Here is an 8,932-nt window from a genome sequence, read left to right as displayed (position 1 = left end):
TGGCTAATAGCACTCCATGGACTCTACCTCCATGAATTTATCTAACTTCTCTTTAAACTCTGTTATAGTTCTAGCCTTCAGAGCCTCCTGTAGCAAGGAGTTTCACAGGTTAACTGTGCTGTGTAAAGAAGAACTTTCGCTTATTAGTTTTAAGCCTGCTACCCATTAATTTAATTTGGTGTCCTCTAGTCCTTCTATTATGGGAACTAATGAAGAACTTCTCTTTATTCGCCCTCTCCACACCACTCATGATTTTATAGACCTCTATCATATCCCCCCTCAGTCTCCTCTTTTCTAAGCTGAAAAGTCCCCGTCTCTTTAGCCTCTCTTCATATGGGACCTGTTCCAAACCCCTAATCATTGTAGTTTCCCTTTTCTGAACCCTTTCCAAGGCCAAAATATCTTTTTTGAGGTGAGGAGACCACATCTGTACACAGTACTGAAGATGTGGGCGTACCATAGTTTGATACTCCCCCTCCTCCTTCTTCCCTGGCTTCCCCCTTCCAGCTCCCTCCTCCCAGGTTTCCCCCTCCCCGCTCCCACCGTCTCTCTTCCCCTCTTTCACCTCCTTTTTCCAGTCTCCCCAGATTTGTTAAATAAAGAGAGTTTCTGTTTTTGAACGCATGTGTCCTTTATTTTTTATATCAGAAAGGGGGGCTAGGGAAGGGTAAGAGGAAGGAGGTGAGGGAGGTATGGGGCACGAGCCCCCGATGGGGAGGACTGGGGTGGCTCTGCAGGCTCCTTGGGTGGAAGCTCTCCTGCGGGGCCTCCTGGATCCTTGCAGCCCCCCGATTGACCCTCCTCAGATGGCAGCCTGCAGAAAGTGCAGCCGGGCTGATGGCCGAGTGCTGTGATGTGCCGAGTGTGGGCATTCAGGGCACTCCAAGCCAGGACTGCTTTGCTGTCCCTCATCAAGTTAGACAAGCAAGTGGGGAACCTTGAGAACTGTCTGTCCGGGGTGGGAGTCGAGTCCCTTTAAGCACAGCCCTCGGTAGCCTGAGGCAGCAGCTCCACACCCTAAGTCCTAACCTGATGCTCTGCTGGCGCTGGTTCCGGCCAGCCTTAACTTCGGTTCAGGGTCCACTCAGTGTGGACATGCTACAGGCAGTCCCCGACTTACGCGGAACCAACTTATGTCGGATCTGCACTTACGAACGGGGCTTTTCTCGCACCGGAGCTCACGGAGAAATCTTCTCCCGGTCTCCCTTGTCTGCTGGGGGGGTCCAGCAAAGCCACTGGACCCCCCCATCAGACCAGGGACACCCGAGCAAAGCCGCCACCTGGGCGGCTTTGCTCGTTTGCCCGGGAGCAAAGCCGCCCAGGCAGCGGGACTCCCGCCGCCTGGGCGGCTTTGCTCTTGTCCCCCTGGTATGATGGGGGGGTTCAGTGGCTTTGCTGGACCCCCCCAGCAGACCAGGGAGACAGGAGCAAAGCCGCACAGGCGGGGGGGTTCCTCCGCCTGTGCGGCTTTGCTTGGGTCTCCCTGGTCTGCTGGGGGGGGGGAGGGGGCGCAGCTAGTGCGCTCCTCCCCCCAGCAGACCAGGCTTTTGTTGCGGGACGCCTCGGGTAGAGCAGCTGGGGTGCTGCCGGGTTGGTCCTGTGGGAACCTACCGGGCAGTGCCCCAGCTGTTCTGTCCCAGGCTCCAGATTCAGCAGCTGTTGAAACTGATCAGGCTGATTCCAGGAAGCTGGGGGCAGAGCAACTCTGCCTCCGGCTTCCTGTAGTCAGCCCCTGGTCAGTTTCAGTGGCAGCAGCTGAATCTGGAGCCAGTTCCGACTTACATACAAATTCAACTTAAGAACAAACCTATAGTCCCTGTCTTAATAACCCGGGGACTGCCTGTATTTCAATTTAGCAAAATGGTAATTCGAATTAGTTTTTAGGTCTAGATGCACTAATTCGAATTAGCTTAGTTCGTATATACTAATTCGAATTAAGTTAGTTTGAATTAGTGCTGTAGTGTAGACATACCCTCAGTGCCTAATGGCCTTAGTCAAATAGGAGGTCCCTTTTTGAGCAAATTTAATGCCTGATTCTGATTCTGCAGTTTGTTGTGCATTGGTAGACTCCAGTGCCCATTTGGAACATCTGTGGGATTGATGTCAATGAACACTCTATGTGGGCATCACAGTCCTCTTACACACAGCAAATTGCAGACTTTGAGCCATAGCCAGTCCCTGTCCTAAAGGGCTTGCACAGCTCAAATCCTCTGTTCTTTCCAAATGAGATAAAGATGGCATTATGGGGCCTACAGCACAGTAAACAGAGTAGTTCTGCTGCTATTCCAGCAGAGGGTGAACAAACACACACACACACACGCATGTGTGATGTTATGGCAATATGTTAGATTAACTGATGTTCTACTCACATGTAATATTATTTAACCTAATGTAAAATTGTTGGTTTATCTACATTTGCATGGTATATACCACTAGAGGAGAAAACCTGATAAAAAGTAATAGATGTTACAAGCATATATTCACAGAGTCAATTGTGTAAACCTTCTCCCTCCTTCCCCTCACACAGTGGCTGCTTGCTAGCTGAAGCATGCAGACAGGTAAAAACCTGGCAGGTATTCAACTGCAGGTAAATAAGCATTAGGGTGGGCTACAAAATTATTTTCTGAACCACTCAGCACACCACTAATTTGTTATTTTTTTATTGCACAGCTTTACAATCCTTTTATGTCCTGCCAATCCAACATGCCTCATCACAAAGGACCTCAGTGCAAGTTAAAACATTTCAACAGCTTTAGTGAAAATCAACCATACACATTGCAAGCCACATCATTTATTCATTTTCAGCTCCTTAATTATTTGAACTTTGAAGTTAAGTGAATTATTTTTCTATTTTCCTGCCTTGCCTAGAAGGTAAGGAGTATGTGACTGCACAAGTTTGGCATGCCAGTCTCAGAGGAAATGAGTCTACTGCAACTGTCTTATGTCAGCATTAACAAACTAGATGAAACATGTCACTATTCCAAAGTAACACTACTGGCTTCTTAGAGAGGAGGGGCAGAAAATCCATTGCAGTTCCATCCCCATTTTCATACTGGTAATCCTCCTCTACTATAAATGTGCCATAAGCTTAATTGAATGGCACCTAACCTTTTTAGGAACTCACTTTAGAAAAAAGGACTAGGCTGGGTTGAAAGTTTTCAGAGTAAAATAGGGCTTATGACTATGCAATTTTTCATGAAAAGTGTCAGCTTTCATGGAAAACTTTCTGATTTTTCTCCAATCAAAATACTGAACAGCTACTGATGTAGATGTAATCTGCCCAAGGGGTCTGGCCTGCAGAGAAGAATAGTGGCACAAGGCATCCAAACTGTAAGTATAATGTGGCACCACAGCACCGTTTCCAAAATTAAAAAGCCCTCCCCAGACATCTTCTAAGAACAGCTTGCCTGCAGCATCAGGCACATTAAGCAACAGAACTAGGGGGAGGCACTAGAAAACATATTTACCCTGCAAGCACCTCAGAGCCAGGAACTCGAGGACTTATGGGCCAAAGAATGCATCAATTTCCTCTTAGTAGCATCTCTTTACAGCCTCAGGGCCTCAAAAATTTAGCAGTTCTATACTCTTATCTTGTTGGGTGAGGAGTGTTTCTGGAAAGAAGTGTGGGAAAGGGATGGATTAAGTGGGGGCTGAGATAATGGTCTCAGAGACATCAGAATGCAGGACAATGTAGCACTTTAAAGACTAACAAGATGGTTTATTAGATGATGAGCTTTCGTGGGCCAGACCCACTTCCTCAGATCAAACCTGGTTTGATCTGAGGAAGTGGGTCTGGCCCACGAAAGCTCATCATCTAATAAACCATCTTGTTAGTCTTTAAAGTGCTACATTGTCCTGCATTTTGCTTCAACTACCCCAGACTAACACGGCTACATTTCTATCACTATAGAGACATCAGAGTGATTGATCATATAATTGATTAGTGGGACTTGTCTCGAATACCTGTTGGTTGCCACTTCTGCCCTTTGAAGAACTGCAAAGGGAATAAAAGAATCCTCTTGGGTTTTGATGGACTCCTAGCCTCAGGGCAGGCAGACAACCCAGAGGACTGAGGTAATTCTGGTGGGAGGCTGTTACTCCGAAAAATATGGGGAAAATGTGTTAGTTTGGAACAAGGACCTGAAAAGCATAAGAAAATGGTATATCTGGTAATAGTTTGTACAGAAAGGAGAAAAGATATAAAAATAATTGGTAGCAGGGTCACTTTTTCTGGACTGGCTTGGAGTAGGATGATGTACAAATGTTAAAGGAGCCATTGAGTTTATGGATTTATAAACTGCTAACAATTTTTTTAAAAATTCATTGAAAAGAATTGGGACCAAGAGGTGTATTGTTAGCCTATGCATCTGCAAGACAATATCTTTACTATCATCCTCCCTCTGTGTTGTTAGTTGCATTCATTGTGGCATCTTATGTTTAAACATAAAAGGGCAGACTTGGCACACAGAGGAGGTAGGCACATAGTTGCCCTTGGAAATTTCTTCCTCAGTTAAAGAAGAAACTACACCCACTCCAATTGGAATCTGATGCAGATTGGTGTTTTAAATGCTTCAGTAAATCCAACTGTCATGGTCTACTTGCTGGTCCCGACCGTATTGTCAACAAAAACAAAACAAGGAAGGCTTTGGGGGTAATGTGTCGGCCGCGGCCGGCGGGGTGGGGTCCGGGCCCTCCCTCGCTCCCAAACCCCGGCCCAGGGCCCTAACACTAGGAGCTTGGCTCTCAGTGGAAGCAGGTGGGGGCTTGCCCCTAAACTCGCCTGCTCACGGGCTTCGCGACCCTCCCTGGGCCTCATGACCCCGCCGGTGGCGGACTCAACTCTCCCCGCTCCACCCTGGCGTAAACAACTCGGGCTCCCAGCTCACTGGTTCCTCCCCAGCCCCGGTACCTGCTCCTCCGTTCCCCTCCTGCTTCCCTCCTCCCCCTCGCTGGCCCATCCAGCACCTTTTATCCTCCCCTCGGCCATTTCTCCCCATTTCCGGGTTCCCGGTGGCCATTTTGCCCGTCGCGTCGGTGACGTCAGCTGACGTCATCTCTGAGCACTGCTGTGTGCCATCTTCCCCGTCCTCGGGCCAGGCAGCTGCAGTCTTCCCCGGCCCCCGCCCGTCTCAGGGGCAGTCCGGAGGTGGGTTCCCGCGGCTGGTGGCGGGGTTGCTCCACGCCGTCACACCAACTTACACATCAGTATAAGTGTCTGTTTCTCATTCTGGTTAAATTTCTGAAAGCACCTAAGAAATGTAGGAGCCAAAGGGTCTTAGCCTCTGTAGCAAAGGAGCTTGGCCTTCTGTGGAGAATTTCAGCAAGGACGAGCCTTATGCCCTCTGATGGCAGAAACCAGGGAAGCCTCTGCCACCCCATTGTAAATGGAAGGGCAGAAGCTCTGCAGCAATAGGAAATATAAGAGACAGGTTCTATGTCTTATTCTGGGCTGAGCTGTCAGAGGAAATAGAACCATGCCAGACACTTTCAAGCTAGGAGACTGCCTCTGGGAGTGTAAGACAAGTTGAGGGCCTCTGCCAAACAGTGAAGATTGATTGCGGTGAGTGGTGACTGCCACACTGAGGGGGCCATCTGGGATCTTAGATCACCAGATGCACCCAAAGCAAAGGAGCTGTTGGGGCTACTGCTCACCGTATACCGTGAGCAGGATGAGCTGTGGATGCAGGTATGACTGAGGAGGAGTTTTGGAAGGAGCGCAGGAGAGCCTGACCACTGTCTGTCTGTGGGCCTTCTTGAACAATGGTTAGCATGGTGAATGGGATTCCTACCAACCCAGTGACAGATCCTGTCACTGAAAGGGCCCTGAGCTGGGGTGCAGTGGAGTTGGGTGGGCTCTCGCCCCCTCGGGCCCCCCGCTACCGATGCGTGTGGTGACAGTACTCCGCCTTGTCAGTGGGCTGGGTGCCTCAGCCCTGGATCCCGCACCCTAGACTGTCACTGGTCTATATGCTTGGTAGGCACAAGGACTCAGCTCACTGAGTGCATGGGCCCCATGCTAGAGAAGGGCCTGAGTCCAGACAATGCTAATTTCCCACTATTGAGTCCAGTTATAGAGCTGGAAGAGCAAAGGGGCTTCTGCAGAGAATCTCATTGTGGAAGACCCCAACCCCTTTAACGTAAAGGCCTCGAGATGCCCTGCTGACTACATGCCTACAGGCTCCTAAATCACATATGTATTTTTGAAAAGGTTACCCTGTATCTTCAAGCACATTTCTAGTATCTATATATTTAATGCAGATTAATCAGAACCAAAACACTGAAAGCAAAACCCTGGCTCTCAGATTGCAAGTCAGATGTATTGCTAAAGTGGGGTGGATCTGAACAGTCTGTAATTTGGCTAAGTTTGGTTCTGGAATGAAGTTTGAATCCCAAATTTGAGAGCACTCCATAGAGCATTTCAGAGAGGGTGCGCATGGTTGAACTTCTCTAGTTCAGCACTCTGAAGATCTGACAGGTGCCGAACCACAGAATTTGCTGAACCACAGGAGGTCAATATTGTCTAACAGCATTACCAACACTTCCACAGCTTACTGGGCTCTTAGAAGACATTTAGGGGGTAAATTAGAACTAAATAACAGCCCAGAACACAGAGTCAGGACTGGTGGCTATAAACAAACATTATGGGACCAAGGGAAATTTGGCCACACCCATGATAAGGGGACAGCCATCTTACTAAAATCATGCTGATCAATGGATGTTGCTGGAACAGAGCACCAAACTAGAGAGGTTAAACCTGTATCTGTACATCTGGAGGGTTAGGCTAGACCTTGAATGAATAAGGAAAGAAAGGGAGACAGATAGGCAGTCACTTGGGGTGTGTCTAGACTACATGCCTCCTTCGACGGAGGCATGTAGATTAGCCAGATCGGAAGAGGGAAATGAAGCCGCGATTAAAATAATCGCGGCTTCATTTAAATTTAAATGGCTGCCCCGATCTGCCGATCAGCTGTTTGTCGGCAGATCGGGGGAGTCTGGACGCGATGCCCCGACAAAGAAGCCTTTCTTCATCGACACAGGTAAACCTGGTTTCACGAGGCTTACCTGTGTCGATGAAGAAAGGCTTCTTTGTCGGGGCATCGCGTCCAGACTCCCCCGATCTGCCGACAAACAGCTGATCGGCAGATCGGGGCAGCCATTTAAATTTAAATGAAGCCGCGATTATTTTAATCGCGGCTTCATTTCCCTCTTCCGATCTGGCTAATCTACATGCCTCCGTCGAAGGAGGCATGTAGTCTAGACACACCCTTGGAGTGACTATGAGGAATAGAAGGGATGAAGAATGGGGAAAGTGAAATGGAAGATAAGGAAAGAGGGATGTTATATCAGATGGCCACTGCCACAACCCCAGAATACCAGACATTCTGGTACTCTCAGGAATGGCATGGTCCCACCCTCACTGACTTGCCATTGCATACAACACGTATGCAAGGTCATATTGATCAGAGGATGCCAGTTTGAAGAGTATACTGGCTTCTCCTGACAGTGAGATCATGTGGAATGGTGTGCTCTTCAAAATGGCATCTTCCATCTGATACCAGACAAATGCATGTTCCCTTTTCTCTCAGTAATGAACAGAGGACCAAGCCATAGAAAAAGAGCGAGTAGTCCTATGGCATCAAAATATATAGAATCATCAGCTTCTGTGGGTAAAATGATGAAGTGGGTTTTACCCACAAGAGCTCATGATTCTGTATATTTTGGTTAGTCTCCAAGGTGGCACAGGACTACTCGTTTTTAAAGTTACAGACTAACACGGCTCCCCTTCTGAGATTTCATAGAAAAAGAGGACTGTCTGGCTTAAAATGGGATGAATGGCCTGCTCTCTGTGTGAGAGTATTTGGGGATAATAAGGGCTCTCGCCTGTGAGGGGGATGGAAAAAGAGTATGTGAGAAAGGAAAAGAAAAATACAAGAAGATGGGAAATCTTGAGAGGTCGTGAGACATAAGCAGGAAAGCCAGGGATGGCAAATAGAGTGGAGCAGAGAAGAACTTGTGTCAAAGGGGAAATTTATCAATTAGAAAGGAGGAAAAGTCAGAAACTTGAGGGAAAGGGATAAAAGAATAAAAAATGGATAGTATTAAAAGGGCAGACATTGCCAGCCTGGAAAAGAGGTAAGAAAAAGTTAGAAAAGATAAAAAGCACTATGGAAAGTAAATGGTATATTAGCTACGATCTGAGTGTACACCTCAACTGCTGTTTAAAGGATAGGGATGTAGAGGACTCAGTAATGGGATTTATTTATTTTTTAAATGAAAATATCAAAGTCAACGTTCTTTGTATTCCCCTTCACTTAACTCTGATGTGGGGGAAAACAATGATTATCCTAGGGCACCCATGTACCCGAGGCTGGGCATAATAGCCCAGCTATGTAAATATTTATGCAACAGAGTCTGGGAATCCAATCTTGTTGACAAGTAAATCCCTGAAATAAATTCTATTTGAGCTTAAAATGATTTACAAGTTAAAATTAATAATATAAGACTTCATAGACTCTGCAGGGAAATTCCAAGTGCACCTTAGGCTTTTCTTGTAAAAACAGACTTAGAGTTAAATAAAATAAGGCGAAGGGGTATATTACTTAGATGTAGGAAACCCCTGATATAGCAGAGTTATAGTCCTGTTGTTACATGGGTTAACTATTATATTGGTGACATTACATTGCTATCGCACCCTCACAAACATGTTCTGTTAACTTGTCATTACTTTCATCACCCAAATGTTATCCTGAAAGTTTTAATGGTGTGCTAATCCTGATTAAAAATTACAGGCAATAACACAGGCATTATCTCAAGACCTGCATTCACAGATATAATAATCATGGGGATTAGGTTAAAGTGTATCCTATATGGTAAAAATTACATGTAGGCCCAGAAAAAATGAAGCCCTACACAGGAGTATCAGGGCAATTTC

The 8,932-nt window shown here is 46.8% G+C and overlaps 1 long non-coding RNA gene across 3 annotated transcripts in view; it reads left to right on the top strand.

Annotated features, from left to right (window-relative positions):
* The first annotated feature begins 1,529 nt into the window (after nt 1-1,529).
* LOC142828050 (uncharacterized) overlaps nt 1,530-8,932 on the top strand; it is a 288,435-nt gene continuing 281,032 nt past the window's right edge. For all 3 annotated transcript variants that reach the window (XR_012902978.1, XR_012902979.1, XR_012902977.1), the window contains exon 1: nt 1,530-3,330. This is a non-coding gene — a long non-coding RNA (uncharacterized LOC142828050). The remainder of the gene's footprint in view (nt 3,331-8,932) is intronic.

This window comes from Pelodiscus sinensis, chromosome 3 (assembly GCF_049634645.1).
Source record: "Pelodiscus sinensis isolate JC-2024 chromosome 3, ASM4963464v1, whole genome shotgun sequence".
In the NCBI taxonomy this organism is placed as follows: domain Eukaryota; kingdom Metazoa; phylum Chordata; order Testudines; family Trionychidae; genus Pelodiscus; species Pelodiscus sinensis.
This window is presented reverse-complemented; position numbering and strand designations above follow the sequence as displayed.